Raw genomic sequence first — 23,618 nt, forward strand, 5'->3', positions numbered from 1 at the left:
TACCATTTGGGTCTCCATAGACGAAAGACAAAGTTTTGTCAGTATGTTTTCAGAATTAACTGAAGACTAACTTAAACTGTTATAACACCAACGCGGTCTTTTTGAAGAGATTCCTCAAATTCGCACCCAGGAGACAGTTACACTTCCTTTAAAATGTCGGCATCTCCCACACATTTCAAAGGTTGCCTGTGTACCGTCCATGCACAGTGCCCCCTTTGTTTTGACTGTAGTGGTGGATGAAAGAACCATTAAGGGATTAAGGGGACTTAAGTCTGCAGAACGACTGACTGGAAAAAGCTTAAGGTCTGAAATTGGTATCAACTATCTTCTAGGAAGCAAAGCTTTGCATTTCAGATTACCAAAACAACCGGAAATGCATGACAAGCATTTGACACATCTTTAAATGTTTACCACAAACTGAGTAGAAGAATAGTAGTAAAATGTAGAGAAGGAGATGCGTATTCCTAATGTCTGCGACTATGTTGTGACATGTAAACTGTGGTTATTATCCTGGTTGCAATTAAGGGGATTATCTGCACCTGTCTGCCCAGGCCCTGATACATATCACCTTCATGGATTAGTTAATGGCATGCAAAGGTCAATAGAAAGCCTGTCTGCTATTGACATCAAATAGAAACATTAGTAGACATGCTTCATTCTGTTCAACATTACAAACATCGCACCAGTTCTTGCCAGGTACGGACAACTGTGTTCTCTGATTATGTTGGTAGAAGGGCCAAGTGAAACTACCAAAACTTGCATTATTTGGTGTTACTTGCGTCCGTTTGCTAATAGTGGCTGTTTTGAGTTAAACAACTTCGATCTGGCTGTGATGAGAGCACGGGCGTCTATGGAGCTTGGTGTTGCGGCTGCAGGCCACTCGGCATGTGTCATTTGAGGAGTTTAGGCCTTGATGTAATATCACCATTGTTTTGGTTCTAGATTCGTACCTCACTACCCTGAGCACGTCTGCTAAGCACACATGTAAGAACACACATGTTCTAGCACATACTTGTAGATGTGATCTTGTATTAATGAATGGCATGCTGTCAGCTGATGATTGTTTGCCATCTTCTGTCATTGGATTATATTGCTCTTAGAACACTTTGAAGGGTCTGTGTCTTCATTATTCCTGGGGGTGTGGCTGTGTGTCATCATTCTTCCCAAGATGTGACTGTGTGTCTTCCTCATCTTATGAGTGCTGTTAGCCTTCATCTTGCCTCATGGGGATCTGGAGTATGTGAGTCTGACTTTCAACTTGGCAGTATGCATCAGTGGGTGTGTTCATGTGTTTGTGTGTGACAGAACCCTGTACTGGGATGATGTATGTGCCTGAATTGCAACTTGCGTGTATTTGGAGAAAACGGGTGTCACATCCCCAACAAAGGATACATGCTTCTCCTTACTTTCTACATTTTTATTTATAATGGTCAGTGACTGGAGCTGAGGTGACCGATGTGTGTGTTTCAAATATGCATGTGAAAATTCCCAGTTGAAAACAGTGAACGCAGGTGACTGTCCCCAAAAAGTTAATGTAAGCTGGTCAACCTTCGTTAAACCTTAGTTCAACTCTATGATATAAAGTACTCTTGATCAATGATAATTGCCTCCTGCTGGCCAGAGGTTGTACCGCACAATCCTTTTAGGTGCCGTTGCTCTCTATCTGCCTTGTAGAGTGTGTTGTGCCTGTGCTTTTACCCCGTCTTTCAGTGCAGGGCTTCTGCTGGCCCCACTATTTGTAGCTTGCTTAACATTTACTGCCACTGGGGTTATGCTGACAACACACACCTCTGCCCCAATTCTGTCATTTAACATGTCAAAAGTAATGTAATAAGGTGTAATATGTGAGGTCACTAGCAATGCATAGCGAGGCACAGGTTATGGTTAGTTCACTGAAATGTGAATGATGAATTTCAATAGCTTTTTTGCTTTGTAAATGTTTTAAATCATTTCAATATCTAATTATAAAGTTACATAAACCTTCGTTTTTTCAGTGAATTTCTTGGCCTATTTATTGTCATGGAAGATCATATTACCATACTGGACTATAACATCTATTTAACCTTTGATTTTTTCAATGAATTCTTAGGGTTTTTTGAAAAGTTTTAGCCAACACTTCCCCTGCACCCAGCTTTCAGCCAGTAACAGCAGAGGTCAACACAGACCCGTCCCCTGCTGTTGGTCAACCCACTGCAGCCTTTCCTGTGTGGCCAGCTTGCTGCCTCTGCTCTCTCTTCCTACCCTCCGTTGTCCATGTGAATGTTTCTGACCCTCTACCTGCTCTCTGTGGTCCATTGTGCTGCCCCTGCCCTTGCCGCCCTACCCTCCATGGTCAGCTTGCAAACCCTTCCCCTTCTTCCCATCCCCTGCCCTCCATTCTCCAGTGAATGCCCCTGCCCCTTCATTGAGCTGACCCTGCCCATGCTGGCCTGCTCACCATGGTCAGATTGCTGCCCATGTGTCCTTGTGCTTGACTCCTGCACCCCTGCCCCATCCTAACAACATTCTGTGGAAACATTTTTGCCCCTGCTTATATTAGCCTGCCTTACATGGTCAGCTAGCTGCCCCTGCTCCTCCCTTCTCCTCCCTTCTCTTCTTTTTCCATGTGCATGAACCTGCCCCGCCCTCTCGCCCTCTGTGGTCCATTGTGTTGCCCCTGCCATACAGGTCTTGCCTCTGTGGTCAGCTTGCTGTCCTGTCCTCCTCTTCCCTGCTCTCCATTGTCTGAATCTCTGTCCTGCTCTCTCCCTTCTGCCCTGTATGATCCTTTGTGCTGCCACTGCCCCGTCGATTTGGCCTCCAGGATTAGCCTGCTTCCCCTACCTACCTCTTCCTCTCTTGCTCCTCTCTAAGTGCCCTATTTTGTCTAAGTCCAATCTCTACCCTCTCCCTTCTGCCCTCCATGATCCTTTGTACATGTTCCTGCCCACTCCCTTCTGCCCACAGGGATTCTTTATGCTGCCACTAACCCTCCCGCCTCTATGTGTGACCCGTTGTACTGCCACTGCTCCTACCTCCTGCCCTTTCTGTTGCATTTCTCTTCCACTGCCCCTTCCACCTGCCCAGCATGGTCTGTATGGTGCCCCGGCCCCTCGCACTCACCCTGCTGTCCATTGTCTGATGGGCCAACACTGCCCCTCCCACCATCCCTGTGTGGCCAGTGTGCTGTCTCAGCCTCGTGCCCCACTGCTGTCCGTCGTCTGAGTCCATGATCTTACTATCTCTCTCCTGCCTTCCATGGTTCATTGAGTTGCCACCACCCCTCCATCCTACCTTGTGTGGTCTGCTGTGCTGCCATTATCCCTCCTGCCTGCCCTGCATGGTCCATTGTGCTGCCACTGTTCCTCCGGCCTGCCCAGCTTGTTACCCATGCCCTCCATTGCCCAGCATGTGCCCCTATCCCCTGCCCTCTCCTACCTGTCCTCAATTGTCTGTTGTGCCTCCACTGCTCCCTGCCTTCCCTGTATGGGCAGCATGATGTCTTTCCCTCCCCACACTCTTTTGTCTGTGTGCATGTCCCTACCCTTTTCCTCCTCCTCTTTGTGTTTGTTGTGCTGCTAGTGCTCGCTCAACCTACCCTGCATGGTCCTTTCTGCTGACATTACCCCTCATGACTGCCCTGTGCGGTGAGCATGCTGCCCCTGTCCTCTGCAGTCCGTTGTCCGAGACAATACTCATGCCCTTCATGGTCCCTTGTGCTGCCACTGCCCATTCCTTGTGCCTTCCATGGTCTGATATGCTGCCACTCCCCTCCAGATTGCCCTGCATCCTGAAAGGATTGTTGTGCTGCCAGTGCCCCTCTTGCCTGGCCTGCATGTTTAGCTCTTTGCCCTGCACCTGTCCCTCTCCCTTATACCCTCGGCTTTCCACATCCATGACCCTGTCCCTATCCTGCTCCCCTCTATGTCCACTGGTGTGCCCCTGTTCCCTCTCTCCTGCTCTCCATGGTCCACTGTGCTGCAACCACCTCTCCTGCCTGCCCTTCCTGGTCAGCTTGCTACCGTTGCCTCCCTTGCCCTTGCCCTTCGCTGTCCGCTTGCTGACTCTGCCCATCTCCCCATGTCTGTGTGTGTGTGCCCCTGTTCCCCGCCTCTTCTCCTCCATGGTCCATTGTGCTGCCACTGCCATCATGTCGTCTTCCTGGTGTGGTTTATTGTGCTGCCACTATCACTACCACTCTGCCTGGCATACATGGTCAGATTGCTGCCCCTGCCACCTCACTCTTGCCTTCCATTGTCCATTGTGCTGCCACAGACTCTTTCTATTGTTCTGCATGGTGTGTGTGCTGCCTCTGCCTTTCTCCTCCCACTCTCCATAGCCTGTTGTTCTGCCACTGCCCCTCTCACCTGCCCTGAGTGGTCCGTTGTGCTTCCACTGTCCCTTCCCCCTGCAGAGTAAGGGCAGCTTGCTGCCTCTGTTCCTGCTCCCTGCCTTCTGTCCTCTGTTATCCGAGTCCGTGCCATTGCCTCCTCCCTCATCACAATGTTCTAATGAACAGCTTGAAAACTAACATTATGTATTTATGTGGCACAACTGAAGTCATCTTGATGAAATCAGAACTGTAAAACCTAAACTATTCTCTTTAGTAATGAACAAAATGAGGGGGTTTGTTTTCTCATAGAAATTACGGTTAGTGCTCTAGAAAGTGAAAATGAGGACATATTTTTTGAGTTATGAAATAATTACAGAGGGCTTTTAAACTAGCTGCTGTTTTATGTTTTTTTAATCCAATTGATAACTTGGCTCTTTTTGCATGAGTCACGTGCATTTTCACACTTCTATCTTTGGGCTACCTCGGGGCAGATGATATTAGGGCTCCAATTATGGTATTTCTTCTTGGGCGTCCATCTTAGGTGACATTTGTTACCAAGCTTCTTCATTTCTTCATTTACTTCAATATTCTCTGTAGGAAATGCATTCCATTTTCCAGTTCAGATTACAATAAGATATTTAGAATTGCCACCTTTTATCCTGAATTCAGAATGTAAGCACTGTAGCTGCTCATTTGAACCCTGTGGTAAAGCTGCTGTTGATCACTAGAGTATTAACTGGAGGCTGCTGCTGGTGTTGGAAGCATATGTTCCCGGTTGTCTGTCAGAATGTTTTACCAAAATTGGTGACGGAGATAATTGTGAGGCCTATGAGAAAATCATGAGAGAAAACAGTTTCTCTCAAACATGGTTCATCAATTTGAGCAGAGGATCAGACTTTTATACAGGGTAAAATCACCTTAGAATATAGCTCAATTCCTAAAATTAGTATGCTTCCAATAACTATTGATTTATATTGTGACTAAAATCTGTTATTGCCATTTATATGTGCTCCTTTTGTGCCCCTCACAAACAAGCTTCCACTTCAATGTATTTCAATGGGGCCATGTCCCAGAGTCCTGTAATGGCTGCCACAACAATTTGTCCATGTTATGGCCAGTCCAGTGCCACTTGCACTTTGGAGTCAGGATGTGCTCACCTTGCAGCTTATATTTTTTTAATTAATTTTCAGGACACAATGACCATGTCCCTGAGTCCTGTATTGGCTCCTTAAACATATCTCAGATTATTTCTAACCAATCAGGATTGACTCGTCCTGTTTAATGTGGCCAATCAGAGCATATCTGGCAACCAACAGACCAAATATCAATATATTTTGAACTTTAATCTCTCAAAAACGGCTGAACAGATTTACACCAAATCACAGAAAGCACACTTTCTGAGTAAAGATGTAACCTTCTGTTAAAAGTCGTGTAATTCTGTTCAGCAGTTTTTCCTGTATCACACCTCAAAATTCCTATGGGAATTTGCATGCCCCCCCCACCCCCCCCGTTTCAAATGATCACCAAAAAATCTCCCAGGAAGGAGCTGAAGTGGATGAACTTATTTTCAGAAAGGTTATAGAAGAAACAGCAGTTATTAGCAAAACAAAAAACTCTCTTCCTTTGGCAACTCTGGCCTAATTATAACTTCACAGTGGGGACTGCCACTTTGTTTAATGTCTCTCTGTCTACAAATAGGGTATTCGGCAATTGCACAGTGCCAATTCTCAGAATACTTGTACACTACCAGCTTATTTAAACTGTTTGACTTGGCATATTTTGGTGTGGTTTCCCCTGACTTTTTACTTTCTGACCTCCTGTTTTGACTGAGCTAAACTTTGGTTTTGCTGGCTTTAGAACTGTGTACCCACTTGCCAGGCCCAAACTGTCCTCTTCATTACACGTAAAATACCTCTAAGGTAGGCCCTGGTTAGCCCCAGGGGCAGAGTACATTATATTTAAAAAGTTAGACATGTTCTTTTGAGTTTACCATGTCCAGGTAGTGAAAAACTGTTACATTCATTTTTCACTATTGCAAAAACTATCTCTCCCATAAGCTAGTATTGGAATTGCCTTATGACATCTTTTAAGTGTAATTTCCAGTTAGGAAAATATAGAAAACATTGAGTTTGGTGTCTCCGGACTCACAATTTAAAACAAATCTTTTGTTAGAGGTGTTTTTTTAAATTACAGGTCTGAAAGGTTACTTTAACCACTCCATGCCTTAGCCTCCCTCCAATCCTCGTCTGATCTGTGTAAGGTTTAGGTGATAGTTAAATCTGTGCATTCCATCCAGACAGCCATAAAACACAGGACACTCCACTGGCCCTGCATTCTATCTGCATGCCATTGGGTCTTCCAGTGTAGGAAGGTTGGAGGTGCTCTCACACTTCAAAGGTTTGTGGCCTGATCCCACACAAATGACTGATAAAGCCCCCCAGGCCTCTTGGTGGACAGGGCTTGGCTGAAATAGAACTGGGGCACTTCAAAACCACTCTCTAAAATCTCCTCCACTTCAAAGGGACATTTGGGTATAAATACAGAACCTCTGACACCATATTCGAGGAACACTTGTGGACTGAGGACATTCTACCAGGAAGAAGGATCTGCTGTGTAGGTCTGTTGCTTGCTACTTCTTGCCTAGGAGTAAGAGGCCTGGATCTAACTCTCTACATCCTGCAATCATAAGTTTCTCCAAGGGCTTGACTGAGCTTGCCTCCTGTTTTTGAAGTCTCAGGCTTATCAAAGTCTTCACCTGCATCTTGCTAAAAGCACCTGAACTCCTCTGCTGAAAGTCCTGCTCTGAAAAGTGCTGCCAATTCCAGTCCTGGGCCCTTGAAGGGCAGTGTGATGCTGCAACACAAGAACTGATGGAACAACTGTGGCTCGTCACTTGGAACCGACACATCGTACTGCAGAAACTCCCTGCACTATGCCCCAACTTACACCGTAACCCCAGCTGGGTGGATGCAGCACCGACACATTGGAACCAGTACTCATCACTTCGGGAGATCGATGCATCATCAACGTTGCCCAATCAGGAAACAACACATCACCTGCAAGCACAACACAATGCATGATCACCAAGCATTGACACAACAAAGCTGATCTGCATGACTCCTGTACCCGGCCCATGCTCCATTATAGTTGGACTGAACTTTTGGATTTGCCACAGTCCAGCGTATCCAAATAGCCCAGAGTGGGAGCTAAGAGTATTCTATACACTGTATTTTGATGTAATCTTTCAAAATAAATTCATAACTTGGCTTATGTATGTTGGATTTTTGTCTTATTTGACTCAGATCAATATTGGCTATTTGTCTAAGCTGGCGTGGAATCCTCTTGTTGTGGCTTCACTGTTTTACTGTGTGTGTGCACAAATACTTTACACATTTTCTCTTTAGTTTAGCCTGACTGCTCTGTGCCAACCTACCAGAGGGTGAGCACAGGTGTAAACTGTTAGTGTGTATCTTACTTTACCTGACTAGGACTCTGGTCCCTACTTGGACAAAATGCTAACCTTTGCCAACTAGATACCCAGTTTCTAACATAAACAATTTAACATTTAAAAAAAAAATGGTCTGAAAATAAATTTGATAAAAAATGCTTGTTCTAGACTTCTTTCTTTTATTCTTCAATAATTGCACAGTGAGACCACCTGGGCAAATAGTATATCATTATTCCAAAATGTAACATTACATTAAGGCAATTTATTTTCTGTCAATATTCAAACCAAATTGTATAGTTTTAAAATGATTTATAAAATATATTTCCTTGGCTCTTAGCTTCTTTACTCTGTCTACTTTTATTTCCTCCATATCAAATAATTTTCTATTTTCTATTTGAGCAAGGGGGTGTGAGGACCTGAATTAGACTGCCATCGGGCTCTTGTTGTCCAAGGTATTAATGCCCATGATATGTTCCTTCCATTTGGTCTTCAAACTATGCATGGTTGAACCAATGTATTGGAAATCATATAAATACTGTTGGGAGTATAACAATTGATGAATGAGCCAATACAAACTTGATTTTGTCCAGATATATCAGTCATTGTTTTTACTTCAGAGACATACTTACAACATATGCAGTTCCCACATTTAAATGACCCATTGGATAATTGTAGCAGCCAACCAGTTTTGGTACTCCTGGGTTATAATGAATCATGTCACTGTAACTAAGTAATGTACACAGTCTAGGTGTATTTCTGTATCCTATTTTAGGTTTAACTGGTAATAGACATTTAAGATCAGAGTCCAAGGTTTGAACATGCCAATATTTACGTAGACTATTGAAAATCCTTCTACTACTACTACTACTATAGGTGGTGATGCATCTAATCTCATTACTGAAAAATTCATTAGCTTTCGAATGATCCATCAACAATTCCTCTTCAGTAATGTTACCAGCTTTATTCTTAGCAATCTGTAAAGTCTTGTAATGATAGCCCATTTTGAGGAACCTAGTGGTAATGTCTAGGGATTGTTTCTCATATGCCAGTTATAAATTGCAATATCTTGTCGCCACTAGATGCTCACCAAATGGAATATTATTAATCTGCCTTTTAAGGTGGTCTGGATTTGCATGTAAAATTACATTGGTATAAGCTGGCTTTCTAAACAGATGTGATACCAGTTTAATATTGTCTACATACATTTCCAAATCAAGTAAACAGATAGAAGTTTTGCTGTATTCCAGACTCACTGAAATAATAAAACTAGTTTCATTCAAAAAGCAATGATACACCTCAAGGTCTTTCACATCTACCTTCCAGATTATAAAAATGTCATCAATATAATGACCCCAATAGATAAAATGGTTGTTGTCATACCATGGCCCGGCCCACGCATACTCTCTCTCATAGCAACCCTTGAATAGGTTGTTGTAAGAGGGAGCAAAGCTCGTCCCTATTGCTGTTCCCCACAGCTGATGGTGCAGATCATTTTAATACAGAAAAAAAATATTTGTTTCCAACAGGTAAACTAACATGTGAGAATGATGGAAAAAACTGGCTTACCTAAAGTGTCTAATGACTTCCAATCCACATTTCTGTCCTATGCTGATGTAAAAACTGTTCACGTTCATAATTACCGTATAGTAATCTGACTCACATGTAATGTCATCATTTGTTTGAGAAAATCATTTGTATCCTTTATAACAAAGGTATAATTTTAACAAAGCGGGCTAGGTACATGCCCATGTATTCTGTCAAGCTGTCAAACTGCCAATGCCAGCAATGATCAGATGACCAGATGGTATGGCACCTTCCTTGTGGATTTGTGGCAAAGTTCATAACACAGGTATTATAGCATTTTCAACCCATAGGTAGTTAAATTCTTCAGTGTCAATAAGTTGTTGATCAGTATACATGCGTAATTTACTTTTAATCATGGCTTTTTATTTTTCAAGCTCCACTGCCTCTACCTTAACATAGTTTGATATGTCTTGAAGTTGGCTATGAGCCTGGTGATCATCATTTTTAAAATTAATTATCACAACATTTCCACCCTTATCTGCTTCTTTTATAATAATGGATTCATCATTCCTCAAATCATACAATGCTTTTAACTCATCTTTATTCAGATTAGACTTGCCTGAATTTATGCATTTCTAGATCATTAATGAAAAAATTCAGAAAAACATCTATTATATTGTCCGCTGTTACAGTACGAATAAAATTAGACATAGGCTTTAAACCGCTTAATTTGCAACAATCCGTGTCAGTTTTCAATTGCAATGCCAAATCCTCAATGTCATAGACCTGTTTGTCTTTTAAACTCATTAGTAATGCAATGTCCAACAATTACCTAATGGAGATATGACTCAACTCTTTCACTGTCGGTATGGTCTTACCTTTTTGTGGCTTGTCCAAAAAGATTTGTTTCAACATTAGTTGATGAACAAATTTGAGCAAGTCAGCCTTGGCCAAAAGATCATTACATCTATTAGAAGGGGTAAAACTCAGTCTCTGATTAAGAACAGAATTTTCAGTTGTCAATATTCTATCTGAAAGATTAACCACTAAGTTCTCTATTTATTCTATGTACTCTTGTCCTCACTCCCTCTTTGTCCTTGTTTCCTACGATGATTCCTCGTTCTTCCACCACAATGTCCTCTAGTTCTTTACTCTGGGTTTCCATTTCTTGATCTTTCCCTCCTGCTTGAATTTGAAGCATTCTCATTCTTTTGAGCTCCTATAAAAAAGAAGAGGATCTAGACTCATTAAGTTGGCTGGATGTGGATGGATTGTCAAGATTGCTAAGAATTATACTAGAGGTACCACTCACAATAGAGACTTCATCCCTAGTATCTTTATTTAGGTAATACTTTTCTTTGTGCATCAGAGAATTCTATTTACTTCTCAGTTAAGTATCTGGAGGTTTAATTTAGCTTACTTTCACATTTTTTAGCCCGGTTCTCATCTAAATCTTCAGTTGCTGGAAAGATGTTAATTCTAAGGCCCATTGGTTTGCGGTTTACCTCTAATATTTCCTTAGAGTCATAGAGTCCCACCATTTTCTGGACTCTTTTTAGATATATGTTCTAACATGATATATCTTGAATGTTTTTAGGTTTATTGGTGATATTCTGACTATTAGCTGTAGTCCCTGAGATAATCCTGTTGGCTAATGCCTCTCTTTTCTCAAAATGTTTTGATATCTTGCAGCACAATACAACACATTACTGCAGCACCTGTAAATAAGATATACAATCAAATAGGGTATCAGGCAATTGCCCGGGGCTAAACCTCAGAACTCTGGTACCCAACCAGCTTAGGTAAACAATTTAACATTTAAATAAAATTAGTCTGACGTCAAATTCGATCACAAATGCTTGTTCCAAACTTCTTTCTTTTATTATTCAATAATTGTTGTCACTTGGAACAGCAGAAACAGTCAGCATGTATTTCGAGATACAGTCTCTCTTCATCGGGGCTGTTTAACATAGAAATTATGGTGAATATATAGTACAATTCTTTTCAATACATTACATATAATATTTCATTATCCATAGAAAAAACTCCCCAAATAAAGCTATCCTTATTATGCCAAAATATAGACAAGATGATAAGTTTTGAACACTTGATAATGGTTTCATAATAATTACATTATAATCACATGTTAACAATACCTCCTGCACCTATGTATGTAAAATAAAAGAATATTAAAGCTCACTTTGTACGAGAGGTCAACGAAGGGGAATGTACACAAAAATATGATTCTAAGAAGGAACGGACTGACCAATAAGATGTCTGCTCCGTTTTTCAAGGTAATGAGGACAATGGTTTATTTTTTAGTATGCTCTTCCTTTCTTCACATCTTTGTTAGTGAGACTGCCATGATGATTGAACAGTTGTGACTCATTACGTGGGGTTGTGGATCTTCTTGTATATTTCATCTGTTTCAGCACACTTGTGTTACAAACAATAAATTAATTTCCTACCAAACCCAGTCCTAACTATTACACCACAGTGGCGACCACCACTGTGCAATATTTATATGTGTGTGTGTATCTATCTATCTATCTATCTATCTTTCTATCTATCTATCTATCTATCTATCTATCTATCTATCTATCTATCTATCTATCTATCTATCTATATATCAGTTTTCTATTCAATATTTTGACTGCAAATGTTTCATTGACATTTTTAATGATGTTGTAAAAGTTGACATGAGTGCTGTAATGTCTGAAATAATAAGCAGTGCATGGCAAGGGCACAACTTATAGTTACCTTAGGGCACGAGGTATAGTTTCTTGAAATAACTCTAACTGTAACTGCTGAATTTCTATAGTTTTGATAGCGTAAATTCCAAATCTAACTATAACATCCCTGTAACCTTTGCTTTTTCAGTGAATTTCTATGTGTTTTTTTAACAGAAAGTAATTTTAATTACAATTTGTTAATCCAACCACCGCCTGCGGCCAGGCCCTACGGTCAACCTCCTATAACCACCTAACCCAGCGCCACGCACAGCCTCTGGCCGTATGCAGCAGAAGTTGATCACAGGTCCTGGCCTGCAGCCAGGCCCTGCAGCCAACCCTCTATAGCCACCCAAACTTGTGCCACTTAGAATGAGAAATATTTTGACAATTTGAAAAAAAAGATATTTGAGAAGTACAAATAGTGAGATCACCTTTCTGTATGTACCTTAAATATTTCAAGTTGAAAAGAATTTAAAGTGGGGAAACAACAACTGAAACCCACAACCTTCTGTGTGAGGGTCTGAACACTTAACCACTAGGCAGGTGACTCCTTACTACACAATGCCTAGACATCTCTATGGCATTCAATCCAAAGATGGTGATGAGAAAAAGATGTAAATGTTCCATCGCTAGGAATGTTTAACATTCAAAACACAAGTAAATAAACAGACACACTGCCATGAGATACCAGGATTTGAAACTTCAACGTACTAAAAGACAGTCCAAAATCTTTACCAGTAGATCAGAGGTGACTCTGTTCTGCTGTGCATCAAAACATAACTATAATATTCGTAGCAAACATCTAGCTAGTGTGACGCTTTGAAGACATTTTATTGTGAGACCATTGCAATAACAATCTCTCTCCCTGTCCTTCTTCCTTCCAATTATGGGATTGGAGAGGGAGAGAGAAAGAAATTGACAGGACTGCAGAGAGAGCCTCAAGGCCCCATCAGTCCCACAGTCTCCTGTCTCCTGTGGGAGCCAGCATGGCCCCTACAAGCAGGGAGCTGCTTTAAATAGCAGCTCTCTGCTTGCTAGATCAATGTTTTAATCTCTTTCCCTGCACACATGTATGCATGCAGGGAAAGAGTCGAAAACTCTGCTTTCAGCAAGTTTGAGCTGTTTGGCACACCCCGCTTGCTGAAAGCAGAGTTTTGCTGTCAGCTCCTGCCAAGCAAAAGCAAACAGCTACCTCTAAAGGGTGGGCACCTCAGCAGGGTAGCAGGAGCTGGCCCTGGGGGGTGGCAGTCCCTAGGGACATGTATGGCTTCATGAGGCAGATTGCATGCCCCCCCTCGGTCTTTGACATTTTGCCCAGGGACGTGCAGTCTCCGGGGCCCAGAGAGTGGGTCCACAGGACCCCCCATTATTTATTTTTATATGTTACCCTGGGGATGTGCTACTCCCTGGGCTACAGGGGGGCCATGTGCCTCCCCACACATTTCTAAATTGTATCCCTGGGAGGTGGCGGTCGCCAGGGCTTTAGGGATCCACAGGGCCCCCCCATTAAATGTAAATGTTGCCCCAGGGAGGTGGTGGGCCCCGGGGTGTGGGAGGGTCGTGCGGGCCTCCGCATACTTTATAAACATCAGCACAGGGAGGTGGCAGAGATCTAGGATGCTTGCGACAAAGAAACAATTTTGAAAACATTATTTGTCATTTCACAATGCACACTGCAGTGCTAAGTTCACCTTCTCAGTTCATTTATATAATAATAAGTACATGCACTAAACCCAGCATCCATGTGAAAGATTTATGTCATCCAAAAATAAAAAAAATTGGGCCAGATGTGTCCATATGCAATTGTGCATTTCCTAAATAATGAATCCTTAGAAACCGCTATATAGGAATTGCAAAATTATATGCATGTAATTAACAATTTCCTAATAGCGATTCCTACAAAGTAGAAATCACTATTAGGAAATCACAATTAGTAAATCCCATTGCATTTGTTCCAATGAGCTGTTTTTTCATTTCCCAAATAGTGATTTCCTATTAGGAAGTCGCTATTTTGGGAATGCAAAACCAAGGATGGCTATGGGCAATAGGGCCCCTCGTGATACACCCCAAAAATAGTAGTGTGAATGTAGAGCACACATATGCGGTAGAGGCATGTGTGTGTTCTATTGCACTTTAAAAAAAGTATCTTTTGGGTGCTTTTTGTTTAACCCGTTCTGTGCCTTGGACGAGGTGACCTCGTCCAAGGCTACAGTTCCCGTGTGCCTTGGACGAGGTCACCTCGTCCAAGGCACACGGGAACTTGTGCACCCCCTCCTCCCCAAGGCAGGGATGGAAGGGGAAGACCTTCCCCTTCCACCCCCGACCCATCCCCCAACCCCCCTGTGTCGTCAGCGCGCGCTGATTTGTCACATGGGCCGATTGAAAGAGAAATGCAAAGCATTTCTCTTTCAATCACGTGGGGGAGGCCCAGAGGGGCTTCAAAGGGAAGGAAATGTATTTCCTTCCCTTTGAAGTCTCTCCCAGGGTTTCAAATGCCAGATTGCTTGCAATCTGGCTTTTGAAACCCCTCTAGACACCAGGGATTTTTTTTTTTTTTAGAGATGGGGAGCGACCCATCAGGCAAGGGTCGCTGCCCTGGGGGGCAAATTGTATTTAGACCATTTCTGCCCATCTTGGATTCCCCTGGGTTTCTAGTTTTCAAAAATGCTCTGGTTTGCTAGGTTTACCCAGGTGCCGGCTGAGCTACAGGCCAAAATCCACAGGTAGGCAGTGTTTTCTATGAAAAATTTTGATGTGTCCACGTTGTGTTTTGGGCCATTTCCTTTCGTGGGCGCTAGGTCTACCCACACAAGTGAGGTATCATTTTTATCGGGAGACTTGGGGGAACACTGGGTGGAAGGAAATTTGTGCCTCCTCTCAGATTCCAGAACTTTCTGCCACAGAAATGTGAGGAACATGTGTTTTTTTAGCCAAATTTTGAGGTTTGCAAAGGATTCTGGGTAACAGAACCTGGTCAGAGCCCCACAAGTCACCCCATCTTGGATTCCCCTAGGTCTCTAGTTTTCAAAAATGCACAGGTTTGGTAGGTTTACCCAGGTGCCGGCTAAGCTACAGGCCAAAATCCACAGGTAGGCAGTGTTTTCTATGAAATAATGTGATGTGTCCACGTTGTGTTTTGGGCCATTTCCTTTCGTGGGCGCTAGGCCTACCCACACAAGTGAGGTATCATTTTTATCGGGAGACTTGGGGGAACACTGGGAGGAAGGAAATTTGTGCCTCCTCTCAGATTCTAGAACTTTCTGCCACAGAAATGTGAGGAAAATGTTTTTTTTAGCCAAATTTTGAGGTTTGCAAAGGATTCTGGGTAACAGAACCTGGTCAGAGCCCCACAAGTCACCCCATCTTGGATTCCCCTAGGTCTCTAGTTTTCAAAATTGCACAGGTTTGGTAGGTTTCCCTAGGTGCCGGCTGAGCTGGAGGCCAAAATCTACATGAAGGCACTTCGCAAAAAACACCTCTGTTTTCTTTCAAACAATTGGGATGTGTCCACGTTGCGTTTTGGGGCGTCTCCTGTCGCGGGCGCTAGGCCTACCCACACAAGTGAGGTATCATTTTTATCGGGAGACTTGGGGGAACATAGATTAGCAAAACAAGTGTTATTGCCCCTTGTCTTTCTCTACATTTTTTCCTTCCAAATATAGGAGAGTGTGTAAAAAAGACATCTATTTGAGAAATGCCCTGTAATTCACATGCTAGTATGATCACCCCGGAATTCAGAGATGTGCAAATAACCACTACTCCTCAACACCTTATCTTGTGCCCTTTTTGGAAATACAAGGGTTTTCTTGATAGCTATTTTTTACTCTTTATATTTCAGCAAATGAATTGTTGTATACCCAGTATAGAATGAAAACACACTGCAGGGTGCAGCTCATTTATTGGCTCTGGGTACCTAGGGTTCTTGATGAACCTACAAGCCCTATATATCCCCGCAACCAGAGGAGTCCAGCAGACATAACGGTATATTGCTTTCGATAATCTGACATTGCAGGGAAAAGTTACAGAGTAAAACGTAGAGAAAAATTGATGTTTTTTTCACCTCAATTTCAATATTTTTCTTTTTCAGTTGTTATTTTCTGTAGGAAACCCTTGTAGGATCTACACAAATGACCCCTTGCTGAATTCAGAATTCTGTCTACTTTTCTTCACATGTGGATATGAGCTCCGATTTCCATATCTTTGTAATCATCAACCTTGCAATAGTTAGTACATGGAACATCGAGGGACGAATTTAAGAAAAGTGGTTCTGCATCCAATGCATTGCCACTTTTCTTGCACCCCTGAACCTCCTTTAACACCAACCTGTGTGCGCTGTATTTAAGTTACGATGCATCATGGCAGGAGTTAGAACAATAGTGTCAACATTTTTTACGCTATTGTGGCGCTTTGCTACACTAGCATCAAAAATTGTGAAACTAGTGTAGCAAAGTGCATGGAGGCCCATTGATTTAAATGGGTGTATCATTTTATCGCCTGCTCTGAGCAGGCTTTAAAAATGACAGAAAAAATGGCGCAGTGAAATCTGTTAAATTTCACTGCGTAATTTTTTTGGGCCTCCTAATGGGGGAACCCCCCCCTTGCATACATTATGCCTGGTTCAGGCATAATGTGGCGCAAGAGGTTACAAAGTGGCACAATGCATGCATTGGGCCACTTTGTAAATATGGTGTGGACAAAAGGCCACCTTAGCGCTGCCTTAGCGTCAAAGAAATTATGCTAAGGCGGTGCTGAAGTGGTTCAAAGGGCTCTTAAATCTGCACCCAAATTCTTCTGTTTTAATCCCTAATAAAATCACTTTAGGAGTAAGTGTGACCATTGAAAGTTATTTGTGTATAGATTTTATGTGATATAGAGGCCCAGAGTTCATTAAGTCTATGACATTTAAAAAACATATGTATGCTATCTGCAGCCTTGGTTAGGCAGTGTGGGCATCAATAGGATGTTTTGTGATATCTACTCAGTTTAAGGGGAGTAACAAATAAAGTACAGTATACCTGCCCATGTAGCCTGGTTGCCTTAATGATTTTTAAAAAGCGGGAAGACTATAGGCCACTTCTTGTTCCCTAGTAACCTCCCCTAAGGTTGTTGACTAGTTTCTCACTTGCAGTTCTAAATCATCCTTTTGATGTCACATTAGACAAGAGTATCTATTAGAAATAGTGGATTGGTTAGGACTGAAATTCATCTTGGCAAAATCATTCTGAGTCAATGATGTTGTTATTCTAAAATTATTACCAAATAAAAAAGCCTTATCTGCAAGTATATAAGACATTTGTATCAATGTAGAAAGAACTCCATCCGCATATCTCAAAAAGATTTGAATCAGTAACTGTCAAACAAGTCCTCCTAATAAATAATTTCTGCCTGATGCCAGGATCCAAATTAAGGGGACGTAAAATATATTTGCAGTTTGGAGTGATCGAGTAGTATAGTATGGGCATGTAGTTCAGGAATTTTCAGAATTTATGTAACATCAAGCCAGGTCTTGCTCAAATTTCCACTAATTTTTTGCTTAACCTTCTTAAAGAAATTCCTTTGCTGAACTTACTACTCCAACTGCCTGAATTGTTACTCATAGATATTATACTTAGCCAGTTAGCCTGGTTATATGTGTATAATAACTTAATGCAAGTACAAATACTCGCCCAGTAATAAAATCAGCAGTCTGGTATAGCCCATCTGCCTCTGATGATAGGGCGTTTTAAAAATCCAATAGCTCTCAGTTATTTCTTACTTTTCCAAAGAAATTTGGATACCATCAAACTGAGTTGTTGAAAATACTTATTGGAAATATATAATGGAAGTGCCCAAATAAATTAGAGGATTTTTGGCGTAGTATTCATTTTAACCTAGTTGATTCGTCTGATTAGGGAGATTGGCAATTGCATCCTTTTGGTTAGTAAAACTTTAATCTGCTGTAATAATGATGTATAGTTATATTTAAAGGAAAGTCCTATGGCCTCATTACGATGTTGGCGGTCTTTTTCAAGACCACCGCAGTGGGGGGTGCCAAAAAACCACGATGTTGGTGGTAATCCGACCGTCACACTATGAAGACCTTCAAAAACAGCCACAAATCTTAAACCGCCAGGACTCAGGAGGGCGGGAATGAGGCAGTTCTACCACCAGCACCGCCACACGGACAACCTTCCACCCACCAGATTATGACCCGGAAATCACCACAGCAGTTATTCCATGGCGGAAAGCCATTGGCAGTCTGAACCGCCGCTCTTAAAAACTCACTCCTGTCAGAACAGAACACCTCATTGGACCGTTCGAATACCCCATACCTGACACACATCAACACACCAGACACACCTACTCACTGAACTATATAACACACCCACACACAACTACACACAACCCACAATCCATTAATTACGAAAATGACCACACCACACACGGACAAGCCACAATCTCATTACTTAGCACTTTTACACCATAGGCACATTTACACTTCACACTCACCACACACCACATAACTGCACAAACAACACTATACACACATGACAACTACACACAAACTCTGCAAACTACCACCATTTACAACCAAACACCCCCGCCAAGCACCCTGTACTGCACCTTACACACACAGCATCCACCCCCACCCACAATACAGCCACCATGGCACACCAAAAGCACCCACGCTTCAGTGACGATGAGTTGAGGGTCATGGTTGATGAAATCATCTGGGTAGAGTCACAACTCTTAGGAGCACACACACAGCAAACCTCCACAGCCAGGAAAATTGACTTATGGCAGAGAATGAACAACAGGGTCAACTCAGTGGGCAACCATCCACGCACAAGGGAGGACATCAGGAAGAGGTAGAACAACCTCAGGGGGAAAGTGTGTTCCATAGCATCACAACAACAGACATCCATGCAGAAGACTAGACTTGCAGTGGGCCCCCACCTCCTCCCCCAGAGCTCACATCATGGGAGGAAAAGGTCTTGACATCATGCATCCTGAGGGCCTGATTGGAATACCTGGAGGACTGGACTCTGGTGAGTAACTAACACTTCCCTGGCACTAATTCCACCTGTACAGCATTCTTCCTCACCACCCAAAACCTCCCCAGTACATCCCATCTCCCACTACACCTCCCACCTAATCACCTAATGCCTCTTTCCTGCATGCCTCACCACCACTCTGCCCCAGTGCCCACACACACCCTGCCAAGTGCACGGACAGCACACTACACCTCCCACCTAATCACCTAATGCCTCTTTCCTGCATGCCTCACCACCACTCTACCCCAGTGCCCACACACACCCTGCCAAGTGCACGGACAGCACAGCCAGTTACTATCACTCCCATTCCCACAATGCACTAGCCCATCTACATCAAAACCTGCAATGCGCACTTCACATCGCTGTAGGCATCAGACAAACAGACAACCAATCACACCTCCACTATTTAAACGTCTCTCACTCCATCCACAGGTACTCCTGCCACTGACATCATGGAGAGGATACCAGAGACAGCCAGCCCACCTCAGGATGAAGGACCCAGTGAGGACAATGCCGCTGGATATCTGGACAGTGATGATCTACCTGGCCCATCTGGGATGCCTGGTCAGTCTACCACTCCCTGCCTCACCCTGCCCACATCACCCCACCCCACCCTGTGGCGCAACCATCTCAGCCAACACTTCATCCCCAAACCTGTGCCCCAAGGACTATTCAATCAACTGTGTGCCCCACAGTACAAGGCCCTGAGTCACCACTCACACTCAAGACAATGAAGGTCCTGCTGACACTGTGAGTGGGCACACTGTGCCAGGGGCACAAGCACATGGGGGCAGGGGGGCAGGGGGCATGGGAGGGAGCCTGTGGGCCAGAAGTCGGGGCACCCAAGGCAGTCAACTGACCAGGAAGCCATCTCCCAAGTGGGAGCATAACATCAATCCCAGGACAGGGTGGGCCAGATCATAACCATGTTGGGGGGAAACCAGAGGTGCAGGGTTAATACCACCATGTTGAAGTAAGCCTCAGCAAGGCCTACTAGTGCAAGGGGTTCACCCTTCTCTGCACAAAGTCCTCAGACCACATAGGAAGAAGTTGGCACAGAAACTGAAATAAAAGACAAAAGTTTATTAAACCTCATGAGGTGGTACTACAGTTCAAACAGCACCCTTCTGTAATGTTTGAAGTAGCACACTGAACTGAGAGAGCATGGTCCTTTTATACCCACGCAGGGGCTAAAAGGACGTGGTACAATTATAGAAGCAAGACTTCTATACATATAAGGTCATGTGGAAATGCACAGTCGACAGGTAGGAGGGGCTAACAGTTTTCAAGGACTAACAGCTGCAGACCTTACTGGGCATGTGCGAAAGTGGGAGATGCTAAATATAACTTGTCACTAGGCAGATTTTCAAGAGTAGTTAACAGAAAGGTAGGACAGAGCACATGGTGAGCACATGGCAGCATGTGGCAGAGAAAATGGCTGCCATGACTACAAAATGGTTTCCGCGAAATGTTCACAATAGTTGCTAAATACAAGATGTCTTCTGCTAATGCTTAATCTAATCGCTGCTAAACTACAACAACCAGGAGGTCATGCAGCAGTGGCAGGCCCACAATGCCACCACGGCCTCCATTGCAGGGGTGCTCAAGGACATTAACACCACCCTGCATGCTTTCTCCACCCACCAGCAGGCCCTTTCCACTAACCACATCACATCAGAGCCTTCTACATCTGCGGCTGCTAGTGGAATGGAGACTCTGTCAGGGGAACCACAGGCGTCAGGCACCCCTGCCTCTGTAGCTGAGGAACCCTTGCACAAACATGGACATCCATCCAGACATCCGGCTGGAACAGATGCCAAGATCAAACCCACAGCCAGGAAGTGACCCTCTCCTAATTACTTTCCCATGTGTGTCACTCAGACACCCTGTTGACTGTAGAATTAAATTACTCTTTTTGCCAATGGTGCATTGACACTGGACCTGTGCTACCTACAGATGTGCCACCTGCTCTGTGGATTCCATCTACCATGACCCCATTCATCACCTGTTTGCCACTATATGTACAATATATCACAGCTACTGCTTTTTTGTCTTTATTTGTACATATACAAATGTAATCCAACAGGCAGTGTAATGGACTGCAGAGGGAGGCATGCATCCTCTGCAGGAGACACAGTACAACACATATGTCCCAGGGTAGATGTAAGGGAGTCACTAGTATAGCCACACACCAGACTATATCCAATTATCCAACCTGCAAAAAGAACATGAAAGAGACTACCATCAGGATTGTAGGCATGGTACCATACAAACCACACATGCATAGTCACTAAAAAGGACACAACAGATAAGACACAAGAATAAGAGAATGCAGTACACATAGCAGAATACAAGCCTGTCCATAGGAGATGTGAATCTTGCAACTTGCAGAGAGTACACATGGTAGATATGATGCATTTTCAGTTACCTCCCACAACACACTCATAGGGATAGGTACACATTACACCACCATGGATAATCCAAATCAGGAGGACCATTGACAGCAAACTATATAGAAATAGTACACATGCAACTGCACACACAGCATACCTGTGTGTTACTGGAATTACTGATTGATGAGCTCTGCCCTGAAGTCAGCTGCACCTTCCACATCTGTCTCCTCATCACTTTCCACTTCGGCATCACCAGCCACTGGTCCAGCTGCCTCCTCTTCATCAGCTAGTAGGGATATCTGACATCTCAGGGCAAGACTATGGACCATGCAGAAGGCAACTATGATCTGGCATACCTTTTGGGGACTGTAGAGGAGGGCACCTACAGAGACATGTAGACACCTGAATTTGGCCTTCAGGAGGACAAATGTCCTTTCTGTCACACACCTCGTCCTTCAGTGGGCCTAATTGAAATGGAGTTCCCCTTCATTTGCAGGGTACCTCACAGAAGTTAACAGCCAGGGAAGATTATGATAACTTGAACTGTGGAAGGGATGGCATAGGGATTATGTATAGCAGGCATTAGATCTGGCTCCGACTGGGTACAAAGATCCATGATGATCTGAGTATTCAGACTATAAGTCTGAATGATATGCATCTCCGCTATGGTTGCAAGGTCACTAGCAGACAGTACACTGGTGCATGTCTCAATATCCTCATGATAGGGTACCTACGATAGAGAGGAGAGAATGTACAATGTGATATGCACGCCACACATGTTAGCAGAACATAACATTATCGCACACACATAACATTAGACATGCCGCACACTGCTGACACATACTATATTGGCCATGCTGAAGCGGCATGGACTCTATCCTTGATTCACATTGCTGCCCCTGATCAATAGTATCTGACATACATCACATGTGTCGGGTTCCATATGTGGTACACTGAGCTGTTCTGCACTGAGCATGTATGTAGTCATGCTATATACCTATATGGTTACACCGTCTCTGAGCAGATGTGTATTCGGACATGCAAGTTATATGACATCAAGCAATATAAGGCCACTGTGTCATGCATGTCACATGTATGGGCCAAACCATGATGCCACAACATAGGCCTACTCCGCCTTCATGTGAAAAAGTTTAAAGATTTCAAGCATCAAGGCATGATATGAGCATAAAATGGCAGCCACCTGTCCTGCAGCACTGGACAGATGGAAGTGACCTAAGTCCGCTGGCCTATGTCGTCATGGCGGTAGGCGGTCACAACCAATGTGCAACTCCTCATTGGGTAACATTGCTGCCTGTGGGGGACTGGAGCCAATGACGATCACCGCTGACAGTGACGGTCCTCTCTGAGGCGGCTGTGACTGCCATTTTCTGCAGCCTTACTTACTTGACTCCTGACACTCTTGCAGGCAAGACCTCCACGATGTGAGCTGCTGGGTACTGTCTCTAGGAGCCATCATGCCACGCCCTGGCTGTGATAGGTCCCCAGCCTTCACCCAAGAAAAGCTTGAGAAGCTGGTGGAAGGGGTCCTACCCCTGTATGGACAGCTGTATGGGGCACCAGAGGAACAGGTGAGTCCAATGCCATAGTCATGTGTGATAGAGGTGTGTGTGAGGGTGAATGGCTTACGTGTTCCAGTCTGGGAGTACATGCATGCAGGGGGTATGGTGTTTAGGCGTGTGGACCATGAGGATGAGTATGTGTGGGCATTTGCTGGGTCTGCAGTTTATATTCCACTGCTGTTGGTATTGTGCCAGTCTACATAACATGCTCCTTTTGTCTGTGTCACCTATGCAGGTAAATGCTCATCAGACAAAGGAGATTTGGTGTGCCATTGTCAAGCAAGTGCGGACCCTGGGGGTTCCCCATTGTTGCAAGCGGTGGGAGGATCTGAGACAGTGGGCCTGGAAGACAGCTGAGGCCCAGTTGGGGATGTCCTCCCAACGCGGGAGAGGAGCCCTTTGGACCCTAACCCTCCTAATGACCCACATGTTGGTGGTGGCCTACCCTGAGGTTGATGGGCATTTGAAGGCAGCACAGCAGCTACAAGGGGGTGAGCACTGACAGCATCCTGGGACTTGGCTGGCTTTAAATGGTTTTGGGTGCCTCACTGCAGGCAAAGTGACATTGAAGTTAATGCTACATGTGTATCAACAA

At 43.7% G+C, this 23,618-nt stretch overlaps 1 protein-coding gene and 1 long non-coding RNA gene across 2 annotated transcripts in view; one reads left to right on the forward strand and one right to left on the reverse strand.

Moving 5' to 3' along the window:
- The window catches only part of COL9A1 (collagen type IX alpha 1 chain), a 297,653-nt gene that overhangs the window by 22,673 nt on the left and 251,362 nt on the right, over window positions 1-23,618 (forward strand). The gene's annotated exons all lie outside the window — the stretch shown is intronic.
- LOC138296525 (uncharacterized) overlaps window positions 10,368-23,618 on the reverse strand; it is a 112,388-nt gene continuing 99,137 nt past the window's right edge. Inside the window, exon 3 of the long non-coding RNA XR_011203851.1 lies at window positions 10,368-10,503. This is a non-coding gene — a long non-coding RNA (uncharacterized lncRNA). The remainder of the gene's footprint in view (window positions 10,504-23,618) is intronic.

This window comes from Pleurodeles waltl, chromosome 5 (assembly GCF_031143425.1).
Source record: "Pleurodeles waltl isolate 20211129_DDA chromosome 5, aPleWal1.hap1.20221129, whole genome shotgun sequence".
Lineage (NCBI taxonomy): Eukaryota > Metazoa > Chordata > Amphibia > Caudata > Salamandridae > Pleurodeles > Pleurodeles waltl.